Below are 19,079 nucleotides of genomic sequence, written 5' to 3' on the forward strand. Positions count from 1 at the left end.
TTTCCAGATCACACCAATCCCGAAGAGCATGCGATAAAGCCAGGGGACTGGATCTTGGTCCGAAATTTTGATAGGACATCGCCTTTGGAGCCCAGGTGGAAGCAGCCCAAATTGGTCCTCCTTACTACGCGGACAGCAGTAAAGGTTGAAGGAAGGAAAGGATGGCTTCATGCCAGCCATTGTAAAAAGTACTTTGGGGATCCTGAGAACATTGTTCAAAAGAAAGATAACACAAACTATTTACCCCCTCTCTTGGATCCGACCCCCCAACAAACTTACAGTTCTAAATTACGGTCTGCCAAAGTAGCTCAAGTTTGATCAATTAAGTCCAGATTGGTACAGACTAACTGGTGAAGCGGTCAGACAATGACTACTGCGGTAGGACAGACTGCCTGGGGGCCGACTAAAAAGGCAATAATGAAAATTAAGTACTGCAAAATGTTACGTAGCAGATGTATAATGACTTTGATAATTTTGTTTTTGATGTGTGCTATATTGACATGTGTGGGGTGGATATTACATGTTGCTTTCCCTTCCAAGACACCATCACCACACCAACAAGGACATGTCAATACAACTGCAGAACACACGTACCTCACTTTACCCTCCCATGAGCAGAGTCACAGGCTGGCCTTACAGAATAATACCTTTATACAGATGTTACATCATACACATCAGGTCAGCAACACCACAAAGTGTTGGGTCTGTGGTCGCCTCCCAGCGCACCAGAGTAAAGGAGGAATGCCTCTTTCTCCCTTTCCCTTCTCCTATAATGGGTCATGCCAGGCCTGGGCTGCCCTGAGAGTGAGCCTGAATATTTCCTTAATTTGTCCTGATGGAAAGAAGTCTTGTAAAAACGGATGGCCATGGGGAGATCTGAATGTTGTCATGAACAAAGCCTGTTACCCTGATGAGAACGGCGACCCGCAATCAAGAGGGTCCAAGTTAGAACAAGAAGAATACCAAATAGATAACAAGACTAAGACATTCCCATTCCAGATCCTGAACATAAGACCCAAAAGGAATAATGGCCCTCCCTCTATATTGGTAACCCCAACTAAAGGCCATCTGTGCATCAGGCATAATGGGTCCCTAAAACTAGGACACAGTGATTGCTCCACAATACTGGATTTTGAGGATAGGGGTAAGTCCTCTGCCTTAGCCTCCCGACACACTTATTTTGTATGTGGCTCCATGGCCTATTTTCAATTGCCACAAGGATGGGATGGCACGTGTTACATCGCGTTTCTCCTCCCCCCAGTTTTCATAGCCCCTCCTTCATATCATAGGGACCTCCATCTATATCAGCACAAGCGAAGGAAAAGAACAATTGATACCTCAGGGGTTGACCAGACTGAAACAACTTGGGAACAATATACTGATTTTAATAGGGGATTCTTCTTTTTCATAGGCCCTGTACAAAATAGTAAATTAATACGTAGGCTTACCAGGACTCTGGAGGCTGTCATCAATCAGACCATATCTGCCCTTGGAAACCTGACTGAGGAGCAGACAGCCATAAGGATGGTAACTTTGCAAAATCGTCTTGTTCTTGACGTCATAATGGCTGACCGGGGTGGAGCATGCAGATTGATAGGTTCTTCCTGCTGTGTATATATACCTGATAACTCGCCGTCAGTTTATGCAGCAATTTCCAAATTGCACAAAATGGCTTCAGACTTACACCAAGAACCTGGCTCATGGACACTAATGGGATGGTTGTGGGGCATATTGTCAGCATGGGGTTGGAAGGTGCTTTCTGGACTAGGTCTCGTGTTGATGGTGATATTGTCCTGCTGTCTCTGTGTCCAATGTGGCCCCGCTTTATGCGGTCTCTGGTGCCTAAGCCAATTAATAGAGCGAGAGAAAATGAGAAAATTATGTTGCAGGCCCATGTGGATGGCCTCATGGCTATGGATGTAATCTGAAAGAAAGGGATAAGTTTAGCTTGGGGACAAGGAGGGAATGAGGAAATCAAAATTAAAAGACCGCTCCCGGCTCTGTCCCCTCACAAACTTCCCTTTCTCATTGTGCTCTAAAACAATTCTATACAGCATCCATTTTAGACACAGCATCCATTTTAAGAATTCATGTCAGCTTGCCCAGGGTCAGCCAGTTCAAGTATCTCCTCATACTGCAGCTGGTTTTCAGATCTGGGTTAAATCCATCGTTCTTTTGCTGGGGTGGCGTAGTGAGCAAAAGAACGATGGATTTAACCCAGATCTCTTGACTGGGGGAGAATGTCTGCATTGTCAGCATTCCGTCCATCATTTGTTTGTTGTAACGCTTTTCGCCCTAAGTGGGATGGGTATTCCCAGACGTGGGACCCGTGCTCACTACGCCACTGGAGTCAAGCTATCCTGGCTGATGACGGCTGATAGCCAGAAACCGGTCCTAGGATGCTTGATTCTGGTCCAGGGAAGACATGGCTTGGCAGTTCGGGCTGGACTGTTCCCATGAGGCGCAGGGTCAAGACTGATTTGCATATGGCCATGTCTGAACTGGGGTGGCGTAGTGGGCAAAAGAACGATGGATTTAACCCAGATCTCTTGACTGGGGGAGAATGTCTGCATTGTCAGCATTCCGTCCATCATTTGTTTGTTGTAACGCTTTTCGCCCTAAGTGGGATGGGTATTCCCAGACGTGGGACCCGTGCTCACTACGCCACTGGAGTCAAGCTATCCTGGCTGATGACGGCTGATAGCCAGAAACCGGTCCTAGGATGCTTGATTCTGGTCCAGGGAAGACATGGCTTGGCAGTTCGGGCAGGACTGTTCCCATGAGGCACAGGGTCAAGACTGATTTGCATATGGCCATGTCTGAACTGGGGTGGCGTAGTGGGCAAAAGAACGATGGATTTAACCCAGATCTCTTGACTGGGGGAGAATGTCTGCATTGTCAGCATTTCGTCCATCATTTGTTTGTTGTAACGCTTTTCGCCCTAAGTGGGATGGGTATTCCCAGACGTGGGACCCGTGCTCACTACGCCACTGGAGTCAAGCTATCCTGGCTGATGACGGCTGATAGCCAGAAACCGGTCCTAGGATGCTTGATTCTGGTCCAGGGAAGACATGGCTTGGCAGTTCGGGCTGGACTGTTCCCATGAGGCACAGGGTCAAGACTGATTTGCATATGGCCATGTCTGAACTGGGGTGGTGTAGTGGGCAAAAGAACGATGGATTTAACCCAGATCTCTTGACTGGGGGAGAATGTCTGCATTGTCAGCATTCCGTCCATCATTTGTTTGTTGTAACGCGTTTAAGATGTGTTACGGCTTGTATGAGTACCTCGTCATGCCTTTTGGATTATGCAACGCACCTGCCGCCTTCCAGTTCTTCCTGAACGACGTCCTACGCGAATACCTGGACCACTTCGTCGTGATATACATCGACGACATTCTCATCTATTCGCCCACCGTTGAAAGCCACACCACGCATGTGCGGACTATATTATGCACCCTACTGGAACATCAGCTATACTGTAAGATTAGCAAGTGCGAGTTCGGTGTTACCACCGTGGAATTCTTGGGTGTGATGTTGACCCCTAGGGGACAAGAAATGGCAGAAAGGAAAATAGCAGCCGTGAAAGATTGGCCCATTCCAGCTACTATCAGAGACATCCAATGCTTCTTAGGCTTTGCCAATTTTTACCGCCGTTTCATCAGCCACTTCTCATCCCTAGCGGCTCCCTTTACACGTTTGCTACAGAAGAAAGTCCCCTTTCAATGGACCAAGGAAACCCAAAAAGAGTTTGAGGCTTTGAAGGAGGCGTTCGTATCAGCCCCGGTTTTGGTGTACGCTAACCCTGAACAGCCCTACATCATGGAGGCGGAAGCATCTGACCACGCGGTGGGAGCAGTGCTATCACAACGCCACACAGGACAGTTACATCCGGTGGCATATCGGTCAAGAAAACTCAACGCTGCCGAACGCAACTATACGATAGCCAAAAAAGAGCTCTTGGCGATTAAAGACACCTTCCAAGAGTGGCAACACTTCCTTAAAGGCGCTAAACATGTAATCACGGTTTATACGGATCACCGTAATCTTCAGTTTATGACGGCTGCATGTCATCTCTCCCCGCGACAACTAAGGTGAACCCTCTTCTTCGCAGAGTATAACTTTCTGGTTACTTACAGACCCGGAAAGGACAACAAGAAAGCCGACGCTTTAACCCGTCAAACCCACACACACAACCGAGGGAAGAATAGGCAGAGCAAGCCATAATAGACCCACAATATGTCCTTTGTGCTACCGTAACGGAGCCCTTTCTCAAAAGCGTTGCGCAGACTATTCGAACACCAGAATGGAAAACGTGGTTGGCAAAACATCCAGAATGGAAGATAAAGGGAGAACTACCGATACGCGAGAAACAGCTGTTGATCCCGATCACTTCGCTACGGAAGCAGGGTTTTGCTTGGTGTCACACCCTCCCCAGTGCAAGGCACAATGGGATTGCAAAAACCACCGAGAGAGTGTTGCAACAGTTTTGGTGGCCCTCCGTGAAAGCCGATATCTGTTCATGGGTCATGGAGTGTGTTACATGCAACCAAATGAAAACCTTGCATGCCCGACCAGCAAGGCTGCTGCAACCATTGCCAACCCCAGACCTTCCCTGGGAAAACATATCCGTGGATTTCATTATGGGTATGCCGTCAGACAAAGGATACAAGAACATCCTGGTGGTGGTGGACTACCTTACAAAAATGGCCCACTTTATCGCCTGTAAAACCATGCCCACTGCAGGCCAGTTAGCCCAACTGTTACTGGTACGCGTGGTGAGGTTACATGGGCTCCAGCAAGTGGTAGTCTCAGACCGTGAATCTCAGTTTACAGCCAAGTTTTGGAAAGCCTGGTGTGCAGCACTCAAGATAACCCCCAACCTGTCCACGAGTTTTCATCCCCAAACAGATGGCCAAACCGAAAGGGCCAATCAGTCCTTGAAACAATACCTGCGGTGTTATGTGGACAATACCACCGAAGCCTGGGTGGACGGCTTGTGGTTAGCTGAGGTCAGGGCCGGCTCTAGGGCTGTGCGAACTGTGCCACTGCACCGGGTGCTGGCTTCCTGGGGGCGCCGTGTTTGCAAGTTTATTATGTTTTTAAAGCACCTGCTGCAGCGTTCCTTTCCTCCAGCAATTGCCAAGCCTCACAAAAATGTCAAGATAACTGGCGTGATTAATTAACTTCCTGGAGAGAGATCAGCGTTTTTTATAGTTGAGGTTTTGACTTGTGTGAAGTTAGTGCAGATGGTTAATATGCCTGCTGCAAAGAACGTGTGCCAAGTCGATTACAGAGTGCATATAATGTAAACAAATCAGCAGGTTACTGTTTTTAAAAGAGACATCCTTTTGTTACTTGCAATTTATAACTTAAAGTCCTAATATTCAACAGTGAGCTATTAGCTTTCATCATAGAACTGCATACACACTGCAAAGTATACATTAGAACATTGATTAATGTTGCATAAAGGGTTATTATTAAAGAAAACTCCCAACTATGCTGTTTCTTTTTCGACTCTGAGTTTGTGCTTCTCCAACCCAAGCACTCTTAAACTACTGCCTATCAGTATGGATGACATGTGACTCCTAAACTTTTAGTCCTTTGGCTTATGTAATATTTCCTATACACTGATTTACACACTTATGATTGATTGTCTCTGTGTAATGTGTTTGTGATGCAAAGTGCTTTGACACCCTACACTGGTATGAGTGGCGCTATATAACTAATTCAATGCATCTGAGAGAGTGTGGATATGGAGACTTGGTCACTGTTAAAGGGTGCTAGTGAGAGGATCCGTGGTGGAGGTGGTCATTGGGTGGGCGCCAACAAACACTGTCGCACAGGGCGCTACCAGCGCTAAAGCCGGCCCTGGCTGAGGTCGCTTACAACAGCGCTACACACAGTTCCACCAACCACTCACCGTTCTTTAGCACTTATGGTTTTCACCCCAGATTCATCCCCTTTGTACACCCAGCAAAGACTGGGGCCCTACCAGAAGTTAGGGAGAGAGTGCTACACATTCAGAAAACCCTGAAAGAAACACAAAATAGGTTGAGAAAGGCAAAAGGGCGTTATAAGGCACATGCAGACAAACATAGGCGTCCAGGACCCGTCTATAAATTGGGGTTTATGTGTGGCTATCCACTAGGAACATCCGGTTCAAGAGGCATAGCATCTTTAACCCAAAGTACATTGGTCCCTACAAGGTGGTGAAACTCATTAATCCAGTAGTGGTTAGACAGGCCTTGCCCTCCTCCCTGAGGATACATCCGTCTTTTCATGTTTCCCTCCTCAAACCCTCTTGTTCAAAGGCCATCGGAGGTCTACCTCCGGTGCTGGTGAACGAGAACCTGGAACATGAGGTGAGGGGTATCCTAGACTCCAAGACATACCGAACCAAGTTATGGTACCTGATAGCATGGAAGGGATACGGAGATGAGGAGAACACCTGGGAGCCAGCGTCAGGGGTTCATGCACCTCGTTATGTCAAGTTATTCCACAAGCGCTTCCCTGGGAAACCATACCTCTGTCAGTGTTCTTCGGAAGAGGGATGTACTGTTGTGTCCCACCTGAGTGGAAAGCGAAAGAACACTGCCCCAACACGCTACGGCGCTACAGCGCGGCCGTAGCCAACTGAACTACGATTCCCATGAGCCTCGGCGGTGCTGACGCCGGTAGCGTCAGCGCACGCCTGAAGCGTTTCCTTCTTAGATCACCCGGAACTGCAGAGAGACGCCGATTACTCGATCGTAGGGAGCTCCAGCGAAGATGGAGGCTGGTAAGGGTGCTTCGTGCACCGATAACTTTCTTGTCCATTCTCAGGACATACGCTGTGTGCTCTTTTCCTTGTGGTGGCGATTGAAGGGGCGCTACGCTGCTTCAGAGGGTTGCTCCGTTGGTGGAAAGCTTGTTGGTTCCTTGCGGAGCAGCTTAGCAGTTGCCTCTTTGTTTTTATTTCCCTGAGGACACTCGCATCTAGTTGCCTGTCTGAAGTTCAAGACAGGAAATCCCTGAACGGCGTGTGTTATGGCGACACTTACAGGCTGATAAGGGTCCTGGGCCAGCACGTCCTGAATCGTTTTCCCACGTTGGCGAACCGACAACGGTTCATGCGGGGGAAACGTTCATTCTATTGCCTTGATAATACGCCCTGGCTCTTTAAGAAGAAGGAACCTCCCGTTTTCTTCGGTAACGCAGCTCGGAGCAAGGGGCGAGTTCTATGTGTATGTAGTACATTTCAAGAGTGATGTTTAAACTCTTCTGGGAGAGGCGTCTTCAAGAGTGAGTGAGACTGTGGTGTGCTCTCCTTGTGCGCTGTGGACAATCCCCTTTGTGTCCTCAAACCTCTGTTCAAGATGTATTGCAACAGAGGGCCAATCCTTGATTCCTGATATGAGTTGGGGGACTTTCAGCCAAGGTTCATTAGTCATGTATGTTTCTTTGTATATCTAGAAGCAGGGGTACAGAGAGTGAGCTGGAGGTCAGCTCTTCCACACCCCTGTCTCAGCAAAACTGGATTGACTAAGTGGTACGTTGTTATGTTCTCTTTGTATCCCCCTTTACTTATGTTTTGATAAGCTGTGATATCTGTTGATTGTTACGTTTCACCTCTAGATCAAGGTGGTAACTTATACACATCCTAGCCGATACGCAGAGTAGAAGAAAAGGCTTTCTTTCCTTGCAGGTACAGCCCTTAAGGGTTCTATTTCTCTTTTAAAGGACTTAGGATAGGAAAGGAAGAAGCTGTGGGTGATCGTGGTGTTTTTACCTGTCTTGTTCTTTTTACAGGTCTCCCTCCTTCGCTGTCCCCTTCCTTCCCTTCCCCCGCTTGACTACTCCATGGAGTCTGTGTACTTACGTTCAGACCGTAGTGGTGTCGAGAGGTGGACCATCTGAGCAACGTACGACCCTGAGGAGTTTTGGCCATAACAGAGTGTGAGTCTACTGTGTCCCCCGTTACCTCGTCCCTGTTGCATTGGGAAGAGCTGTAATGCTTGGTGATGGTGAAGTGAATGATGGCATGGTGGAACCAAGTGAGATCTGTGACGTGGTTGACTTTGACTCTGTTGCTGGAGGTGAAAATAGGGTTAAGTGTGCGGCCAGCTTTGTGTGTGGGTTCGGTGATCAGTTCGGTGAGGCTGATGTTGTTCAGGGTCTCCAGGAGCGTGGTGGAGTAGGTGACGGGGTTGTCGACGTGGACATTGAGGTTGCCAAATAGGACGTAGTGGTAGGAGTCGATGGCTAGGATGATGATGAGAGTGGTAATGGCATCGCACAAAACCAGTTGATGTCCCAGGTGTCTTTATACGAGGGTGCCTCTTATCATTGTCTTGCCTACAGTTGGAAGTTGAGGGGCCCAGTAGTTGGAAGATGAGGTGCCCGTTTGATAAATCTCAACAAAACTTTGCACACCTATTACTCTTTCTATGTTGACGGATGATGGAAATGTTTGCGGTGATTGGTGATGACCCCTGACCTCCTGGTCAGAGACCTGCTCTCTAACCCAGCAGCTCCGCGGTAGTGCTGCTGCTGCACCCGTGCAGGTAGGTGTTCAAGGCCCTCCTCCACCCCCAGGCTCCTGCCTGAGCCTCATCCCTGGTGGTCCAGTGTGAGAGCCTTTCTCATCTGCTGGCCGCTGCTGTCTGCTCTGTCTTTGTGCCGTTTTTCTGTGCTCATTTTCTGTCTTCCTTCTAGCCTCTTCGCTGTATTTTTATTGTGCCTGTCTTTATTGTGCCAGTTATTGTACCTGTGCCTGTGTGTATTTTTTTGCCGTTTTTCTGCCTTCTGTGCCACTTGCCCTTTCCCGCCGCTGCTGCGCCTGTGCTCCCCCTTGCTGGTTCCCGCTCCCGCCTCACAGCTGTGCTTCCCTCCCCCTCCCCTACTAATTAGCGGCAGCGAGCAGCAGGCGCACCAAAGGCAAGCCTGTTCGTGCCTGTCCGCGAACCGACCGCAGCCTGCGCCAGGAACCCTGGATCTACAACCTCCCACCGCTACAACTCCGCTGCCCTCCTCGCACTCAACCCCGGAAGGAACAACAACTGCCAGTGATCTAGGCCGAACATCACCCATGGCCAGTTCTTCTGCCGTCACTGCCGCCAAGCCTTCACCACCGACTGCACCCCCACAGCCCTGTTAGGGTCTAACGTCAACAACACCGAAGCCCCGAAGTGCATCCTCCTCAACGTGCTTTCCCTGCACAGACAAGCCGTAGAGATCTGGGACCTCCTCGACAACCTCATGCCAGATGTTGCCTTATTTACGGAAACCTGGACCAACGACTCCTCAACACCCGACATCACCACCTCTAGCCCCGACAGATACAAGATCTAGAGGGAGGACTGCCCCAACCGCCCAGGTGGAGGACTCGCCATCACACACAAGAGCTCCCTCTGACTCTCCATCTCCAACACGAAGGGCCCCTTCCTCACTACCGAACACCTCCACTTCCAGATTCAGACCAGCCCCAGAACCTCACTCCGTGGCACCCTTGCCTACAGACCCCCAGACTCTGCGCTTTGTTTGCCACTACCATTGCCGACCTCATCGCACCCCACACCATCGTCTCCATGGACTACATACTCATCGGAGACCTGAACTTCCACCTTGATAACCCCAGCGACCCCAACTCCACCACCCTCCTGGACAACCTCGCCAACATCGGACTGAAACAGCTCGTCACCATGCCCACCCATGAGGCAGGACACACCCTCGACCCCATCTTCGCAGAAGGTAACAACATCCACTTCAGCCACACCACACAACCCCCTTGGACAGACCACCACTGTGTACACTTCCACATCGACAAACCCACGCTGCCCAAACCTGCACCGCGCCCCCAACGAAGGAACTGGAGCAAAGTCACTGAGGAACAACTCAACTCCACCCTCAACTGCAACGCCCCCACCACATCGACCGACGCCAACCTCACAGCCAAAGGACTCCACACATGGATCTCCAGCTGCGCAGAGAAGCTTGCACCACTACGCAACCCCAACAGACAACGCCCCACAGAAGAAACATGGTTCACCGCTGACCTCCAAGAATCCAGACGCACCTGTAAACGTCTTGAGAAGAACTGGAGAAACAGAAAAACGCCAGAAGATCACACCACCTACAAAATCGCCATGACAGAATACCACCAACGCATCGGATCCACCAAAAGGACCTTCATTCAAAACAAGATCCTCGCCAACGCACACAACTCCAAGCAACTCTTCAGCATCATCCAGGAATTCACCAAGCCCCCTAGCGAAACCACGAACATCACCCCTTCCCAGGACCTCTGCGACAAGCTCGGATCCTACTTCCATCAAAAAATCAAGGTACTCTATGACAACTTCAATGACCAAACACCCAACTCCAAATCCACTTCCTGTTCTAAAAACGCCATCCAGCCCACCATCTCCGCCTAGACCCCAGTCACCACCGAAGACACCACTTCAACCATGAAAGGCATCCACTCAGGAGCCTCCATGGCTCCCTGCCCCCGCACATTTTCCACAGAGCCACCACCACCATCGCTCCCGAACTTCGACACATCATCAACACCACCATCAAGACCGGCACCTTTCTCGATAACAGAAGTCAGACCTCTGCTCAAGAAGTCCTCAGCAGACCCCACCGACCTCAAGAACTACCGACCCACCTCCCTCCTCCCCTTCACGGCCAAAGTCACAGAGAAGATCGTCAATGCACAACTAACCAAATTTATCAAAGAAAACTCCGTCCTCGAGCCCTCCCAATCCGGATTCCGCAGCAACCACAGCACCTAAACCGCCCTACTCGCCGCCACAGACGACATCCCCACCCTCAACCAATAACACGCCGCGGTCCTGATCACACTCGACCTCCCTGCAGCATTCAACACCGTCTCCCACCACCAGACTCCACGACGCCAGCATACAAGTAACTGCCCTCGACTGGATCCTCTCGTTCCTTAACGGCAGAACCCAAAGAATCAGACTACCACCCTTCGTCTCTGAACCCACGGAAATCAACTGCGGAGTGCCCCAAGGATCCTATGCCGACAACACCCAGCTCATCCTCTCCCTCACCAAGGACCCAATCACCACCAGACTCAACTTCCAGGAAGGCATGAAGGACGTCGCATCCTGGATGAGCAGAATGTGCCTGAACTCAACTCGGAGAAGACAGAAGTCCTCATTCACGGACCCTACCCCTCGGCATGGGACAACTCCTGGTGGCCTACCGCCCTCGGCAGCCCCCCCACACCCACGTACCATGCCAAACCTCGGCATCGTACTCGACTCCTCCCTCTCCATGACCAGACAGGTCAAGGCAGTTACCTCCAGCTGCTTCAACACCCTCCAAATCCTCTGAAAGACCTTCAAGTGGACCCCCACAAACCAAGGAAAGCCGTCACCCAAGAGCTCATCACCAGCAGACTGGACTACGGAAGCGCCCTCTACGCCGGGATCAACAAGTCTCTGATCCACAAGCTCCAGACCATACAGAACACCGCAGCCAGACTCATCCTCGACATTCCTAGACACAAGCACACCACCCAACACCTACGGAACCTTCACTGGCTCCCGGTAGAGAAGAGAGTCACTTTCAAGATACTCACCCACGCCTACAAATGCATCCACAACTCCGGACCCCAGTACCTCAATGAGAGAATCTCCCTCCACGTACCCAAGAGAAACCTCCGATCCGCTGACCTCACCCTCACCGAAAACCAAACCTGCGCATCCGCTGAACCAGAACAGGTGGAAGAACCTTCTCTTACATTGCAGCCAAGACCTGGAATGAGCTCCCGCTCAACATCAGACGCATCCCCGCCCCGGACAGCTTCAGGAAGACGCTCAAGACCTGGCTCTTTGACTGAACAGAGCTCCTTACCCCCGCACCCCCATGCACCTTGAGACCCTCACGGGTGAGTAGCGCACTTACAATTCCCTTGATTGATTGATTGATTGATTGATTGATTGATTGATTGATGGGGGTGTAAAGAAAAATGGGTGGGGGTCCCAAAGCACCTTTGGGAACACATGCATTTTCCATTGACTTTGTACTCACACGTAGCTCAAAAATAGCTGAACACATTGTAATGAAATCTGGCATGAATATACATTAGAAAGTGCAGATGATCCTTTTTGGTGTTTGAATTGAACTGCTTAAGTAGTAACAAAGTTGTAAGGAAAAATAACTTAGTGATATCTGTAGAAGCAGTAGTACCAGTGATTTCAAAAGAGACTCTGATTGGATAATCCAAACCTTTCCAAAATGAAACAACAGCCATGCTGATTTCACTACACCTTGAATGTGTTCTGTAACAAAATATGAAATACTCCATACAACGTATGCTGTAAAGCACAGCGACAAATAACACTCTAATACACTGTGTAGGAGTAGGACAATTCCGTTTTATAGCTTCAAACCTTTAAAAAAACAATAAGTGAGTACCGTGGTAAAAATTCAGTGCTACCTAGTAATTACCGCGGTACCCGTAAAATTGAAAAAACTAAATCACTATATTAAATTAGATTTTACATAATATAGGGTGGCTCTTACAAGAACCTTTATGTTTTTGGAAAAGAAAATATACTTAGATATTTTGGGTAAGCCAAATTTTCAGGTTCAAAAGGAAGATGTGGTTTCCATAGGGGATGAAATGGACTCCATCTGGACGATACAGTGGTACTTTACAATATTTCATATTTAAATAAAAAATAGAGGACATTATGTAATGCTTCAGGAATGCAGACACTGTTTTGTTCAGACAGAGACATTAATTTGGAACATGTGTCCTTCATTCCTATTTATAATCTCGCTTGTATTAGGTGTTCAATATCATTTCCACAAAACTGGATTATCATAAAGTGTGGATGTAGACATCCACTAAAAGAGGCAACTAGAGGGAGTAACTGATGTCATCTCAAAACTCTTTTCCCAATCCAAGTAATTTCTAATCCTTTTAAGCCTAATATACCTTCAAAAATAGTTTTCTTGGCATGCTCTCTGGCCCAAAATACAAAGCTATGTCCAACAACACAAACACAAACCACCTTGCTCCTGCACTCTTATTAACGAAGAAGAAATAGTCACCAACAGAAGCAAATATATACCTGTTAACAGCAGTGGTCAGAATAGTTCTGTAGAAGTAGAAAGTTATCTGGTAAGCAAGTATTCTAAATTAACATCTGATCCACCTTCAAATAAAAATTATGTTTTACAAGAAGAGACAAGTTAAGGGATATAACTGCAAAACACTAGAAAACTTGTGTCCTCAACAATTCCCTCAAACAGGTCCATATATAAGGAAAACCAAGGACAAATGGAAATACAAACTATATATTCAACATATTGTGGATAAAGCATTTGTTAGCAAAAGAAAAATGTTCATTATACTTAGGAATTGCATCAAAAGCCTAGCCATTTGATTTGAATATATAAGATACGTAAAGTACATGGAAATAGGTTCAATATATACAACTTCTACAACATTTTCCAAAGCACATGTGGAAGCATACCTTCATACTATAATGAGGGGAGGTTACCATCAACAGAATAATTGTGTCCTCTCAGTCACAAATGAAGGATGGGGTTATGAAGTTCTACATGGGAATGTAGTACGAACAGAAATAAAGTATACAAGAAAAATGAATATTATGGACTATTTGGCTGAGCAAAAAAACTGAAAAACTTGCATGTTAATGGAATTGTACTTCCATTGGTAATATTCAACAAACATCCATTGAGAAGCTAAGAACATTTTGATGACAGAAAATCAACAGTACTTCAAAAAACTTAAATGCTATAGAACATAGGTGTATGTCTATGTCGAACCACTACTAAGATACAAGGATATTCCTTGGCTTGCCTCAAAAAATTATATGTGTGTGATTGGGACGAGCGCAAGGAGGGGGTCCATACCCTGGACCTTCCCCTCTATACACCCATCACATGATGTATTTTCTCTGTTTTCACTGGCTACTAATTGGGATGCCTGTCCCTTTAAGGCTCCTGCCAAATACCAAGAAGAGGCCCCTTGTGACTTCTTCCCTCTTACAACAGAACCTTTTACTTCGCAGCTGAGAGGGAGGTACACTCTGGAGCAGGAAGAGGGCGTAGATGAAGGAGTTGCCCTACTCTGTGAGAGTACAAAGCCAACAGCAGAGTCGAAAGACAAACTCGCCCAAGGGAAGCGAGACGGTCCATCATCACGCGTCCTCGTGACAAAGGAGCTCCGAGGACTGGACAAAGAAGACAGGAAAGCACCAGGAGGTATCCCTTACCCAGAGCTGCCTCACCAAGTTCCTGGAGGAATGTGGCTAGCCCAGGTACGTGGTGGGTGTTTAGTGGGAAAAGGTCGGGTTTGCGAGGCGTTTGAGACACAAATACAAGAGTTAGAAATTCAGAAGGGACACGATTCTAAAATGCCCGTTGCTTTACTAAGAGAATGCAACGGTTGTAGTTGAACGTCAGACTCTAGTGAAACATAACTAGGTCAGGAAACAGTAACATTATAAGACAAGTAATATACATACGGAGGTGGGATGGGAGTATTGAATAAACTAGTGTTATCCTTCACAAGCCCAATCCCTATATACCAAATTGGATCTAAGAAACTAAACCCTTACCTGTGGCATTTCCTCTTCAATCCGAGGGGCGTATTCCATCCATGGTGGGCTCGCTTTCCTGAAAAAAGAAGAGGAGAAGAAATATCACTATTAATGCATTTGTGTATGAACCTATATCAAAATAAAGAGAGCAACACATGACAAGCTTCCAGTCTCCAGCTTGATATTTTGAATGTACATACTAATCATCCACCTGTATATGTGACAAAGTTGTAACACCATATTTCATCACATTAAGTTTCTTTCTACACGTAATTCATCAATCAGGAGTCTTGTGCGCACATTATACTTACTGAAAACACCATCACTGCAGCTAGAACTAAATTGTGCGCTATTGCACTGTAATGAAGCACAAGTCAACAGTATAACAAACTACATACAAACTAAATACTTAGATGCCATTTCAGTGAAAAGTAATGTTTGTCCACAGATTGGTTTGACTCAGAATCAACCACAAAATGCTTTAATGGACTTGAGGAATTACAAATTGGAAATTGAAGAGTTTCAAGACAAAACTGCAGAAATACCAAATAAGATTTGCATTTGTTGCCAAAAAACACTTTTTAACAAGAAAGTTAAAATTATTAATCTAATTTAGGAAACTGAGAATGAGGATCAATTAGCATGGAGGAAATGTAACTATCTATTTATGGGAGACAAATATAATGTTTGTGAATATCAGATAATTTGCAACTACTGTGTAGGAAAACTAGACCATAAGTGCATGCCTTCATGTGGGATTCACAACAATTTGGAAGTACATCCAATTCCATCTCAACTAAGCCAACTTAATTTATTTGAAAGCATTTCAATTTAAACTGTACATCCTTTTCAAACTATTGTTAGATTACAACTAAAATCTGGAACGTTCCACCACATGAATTTGTACATGTCCTCAGAGGAAAAGTAGTTTTTCTTCGATTATATTTTTTTTAAAACATACAGACTCTTGGAATACAACGTAAAATAGAAGAACCTTTATTGAGGACCTACAAAGGGCAAAAAAGTTGGCAACAACCAGTAAGCATCGACAAATTTCAAAAAGCTATAGCTTACCTTAAAAAAACAGCATATACTACAAACATTTTGGCATTTCCAACTTCATCTCTTCAAACAGCTTACCTTTGATAAAGAAGATGAAAGTGGAAAATTAAAAGCTGAAAGTGTACAATTTCAAACATATATATGAACATAACTGTATACAACCATGACACTCCAGAGCAATAATGGGTGATGCTTTAGAACTTTATCAGATGAGAGAAGCTTGAGGAGAGCCTCTGGGAGTATCTGGGAAAAAATGTAGAAACAAGATGTTATCCATATTTATTCCCCACTGGTAAAGGCGGACAATATGATTTCAGAGTACCAAGCAACCAGATTATATTCAGAGGAGCCACATTTTCACACTCCTGTATGAAAGTGAACTTTCTGTCACTTCAAATGATGTTGTACATGTAATGTGCACTGGAACTAGGGTTAAATATAACAGCCCAGTATTTTATTGAAAAGGGGCATGACAAAAATGAGAATCTGGAATATAACTGTTGTGAGTGCCCCCTGAACCCTGTCCTGCCCACCACATTAACCTGTGCGTGTCGATATGCCGCCAGAACTCAGGAGACTACAAGTCCCATGGGTCTCAGCGGCAGCACGTCGACGTCAACGGGAGAGCGGAAAACAGATAAGTGCACTTCCGCTCCCTGTGACCTTGCCGATTATTCTGTGTTTCGGGCTGGAGCCTATTGGAGCCGCATTGCTGTGCTGTCCAAGGGTCCGTAGGGGTGTAGTTCCACCACTGCATGTCGCGACGAGTTTCTTATCAACAACACGCTTTTGTATTGGTGTACATTTTACTATTGAGGCATTTCTCTCCATGCGAGTGGGGAGTCAACAGGATTACACTTTGGCATGAAATTCCGCAGTTTCGGGCTGCATTCTTATGTTGCTAATTATAACGCGAGGTGTTCCTCCCCGCTAGCGAGACACACATATGTTGTTTCTTGCAGGTGTTAGAAATACCTGCGCTTATTTGGGGCATTTATTTTTAGTTAACACTTAATCCGTTGGCGAGTTTTTTTTGTTTTTTTTGCATCTTTTATATAGCGCGAACTCGACCCGAAGGTATTGGAGCGCTGTAAATGAGCACCGTATTTACATGACATATTCAGGCACGGGGAGATTAAGTGATTTGCCCAGAATCACAGGATGTGGATGCGACCTCGAGGCTCGAACCCTGGTTTCCTGCACCAAAGTTGGCAGTTTAAGCCGACGGACAACATCCTCTCCCCGCTTTCAGTAAGCTCATGCGGGACAAGTGTATTTAATCTCATGTTTAAATTACTTCCCCCTGTTAAAATGCAAGCTCATGCGGAGGGGAGTCAGAAGATATATATATATATATCCATAAACAAACAGTCCCGATTCAGCACGCATTTTGCACAGCAGGTGCCAGGCGTTGAGGTCGGACTTAACCTCGTAATCAATTTTTCCACAAAGAATCACCGCACTCCTCGAGTCTCAGTCCACAGTTTCAATTTAATCAGCACATTAACCACCATCACCACCACCAACGTTTTGACCAAGAAATGGTCTTGTTCACGGTTTTTGTGAGTCCATCCTCTATTACCAATATATTTAGTTCTGCCATATTAGCCCATTATGAGGCATCATGGGACTTGTAGTACTCAGTTACCAAAGTTGTTTAATAGGAATGTTGTTGCCATGTTATTCAGACGGGGACTTTATATGTTCGATAACACACATATAAAGAAACATGCACAAAAATATAGTGGCATAGATATCATCTATATATCTCAGTGTCATGATTCCATCAGCATGTGCTCACTGTCAGTGTGAGGCTTGCTCTTTGCGAGCCTTGCTTTTCCCTTCATAAAAACCCACCCCTATCCCATGCACCAGCACGCCATTTGTGATATATGTGCTCATCTTGGGAAAAACTATGTAATGTGTTAAACATCATGGGCCATATGTAGGAAGCCCAATACCGGTCGGTAACGGCCGATTTTCGGTAAAAATCCCGTTACCGACCGGTATTCAGGCTTTTGGTATGTAGGGGGCACATTTCAGGATTCGGTAATTTACCGAATCGGTAAAATTACCGAATCGGTAATTTTACCGATTCGGTAAATACCGAATCCTGAAATGAGATGTAGGGGGAGTGTGTGGGTGTTGTGTGGATTCGTTATTTACCACCAACTAAAAGTTGGTGGTAAATGACGAATGGCTTTGAAAAAGCATTTTTTTGCACTTAGAAGTGTGCAATGTGGCAGACATACATGCCCTAAGGGCATGTATGTGTGCCACATGTGCACACATGCAGGAATCAGGGGTGCAACAGGGTGTCACTGTGACACCCTTCCACCCTTGATTGTGCTCCCCCCATTACCGATTCGGTAATGGTAACTGGCTTCCCATTGATTCCTATGGGCCTCCTGGCCTATAGGAATCAATGGGAAGCCAGTTACCATTACCGAATCGGTAAATACCGATTCTAAAATACCGACACTTACCGATTCGGTAATATTTTACCTACATTACATTTACCGATTCATAAATACCGAATCGGTAAAATTCGGTATTTAAGAATCGGTAAATGTAATTTACCTACATATGGCCCCATGTGTGGTATTTTTATTTCCCTTGGCCAGTATTGTACTTGTTCCTGCAACGCCATGACAGAAATGCGAGTGTAATGTAGTTACGCAATCCTGATATTATTGGAAACATTGTGTGTCATATTTGCCAAGCAAGAATGCTTACGAGTTCCAGATGGTATTGAACAATATTTGCCAAAGCGATGCTGCTTACGAGCGGAGGAAATAGACAATGACGAGACTCACAGTATTGCCGGTACTTTGACATAGACGCACGTTGCATCTAACGTGCGGTTGCCATCTTGGGTGTGGCAAATCTATAAATAACCACACCCATATTCCAGAAGGCCTTAGCCTTCCGCTGCTTGCCGAGACAACACCTCATTCCGGTTCGGAGAGAAACTTACATGTTAGCGGACTTCTCTTCTTCAGTGCATCTTCCTGGTGAGACTACTGGAACACGCCTGGAAGGAAAGGAAAGAAGCTAAGTACACTTGTTGTTAATAATTATGGCGTCCAACGCAAGAAAGCTTCAACGTCATCTCTATTGACATTCTTAAAACATTTTTTGGAAACATTGTTTCCTGAAGTAAGGGAACAGTGAAGAATCATAGTGCTATTAAGGAATCAGACTTTAAAGGCATAAGGCTCCATCTTGAGAATTTATGTTTAATAGTGTGTAGTGTATTTCTTAATTTTATTGTTTACAGCAGAAGTGATGGTGAGAGTTACTGGGATTGATGTAGAAAGCACCATTGTAGGAAATAGTAGTGAAGAAACTATTGAATGTGATTTCAAAAAGTGACTTTTACATTTGTTTATCACTACAGAAAACCCTTCATACGTGGTTGCTACATCTT

At 46.2% G+C, this 19,079-nt stretch overlaps 1 long non-coding RNA gene across 1 annotated transcript in view; it reads right to left on the reverse strand.

Annotated features, from left to right (window-relative positions):
- The window catches only part of LOC146871436 (uncharacterized), a 65,587-nt gene extending 46,940 nt beyond the window's left edge, over positions 1-18,647 (reverse strand). Inside the window, exons 1-3 of the long non-coding RNA XR_014959550.1 lie at positions 18,627-18,647; positions 15,662-15,727; positions 14,606-14,663 (exon numbers count right to left, since the gene is read on the reverse strand). This is a non-coding gene — a long non-coding RNA (uncharacterized LOC146871436). The remainder of the gene's footprint in view (positions 1-14,605; positions 14,664-15,661; positions 15,728-18,626) is intronic.
- Positions 18,648-19,079: the final 432 nt, after the last annotated feature.

This window comes from Triturus cristatus, chromosome 1_1, assembly GCF_964204655.1.
Source record: "Triturus cristatus chromosome 1_1, aTriCri1.1, whole genome shotgun sequence".
NCBI classification, from domain to species: Eukaryota; Metazoa; Chordata; class Amphibia; order Caudata; family Salamandridae; genus Triturus; species Triturus cristatus.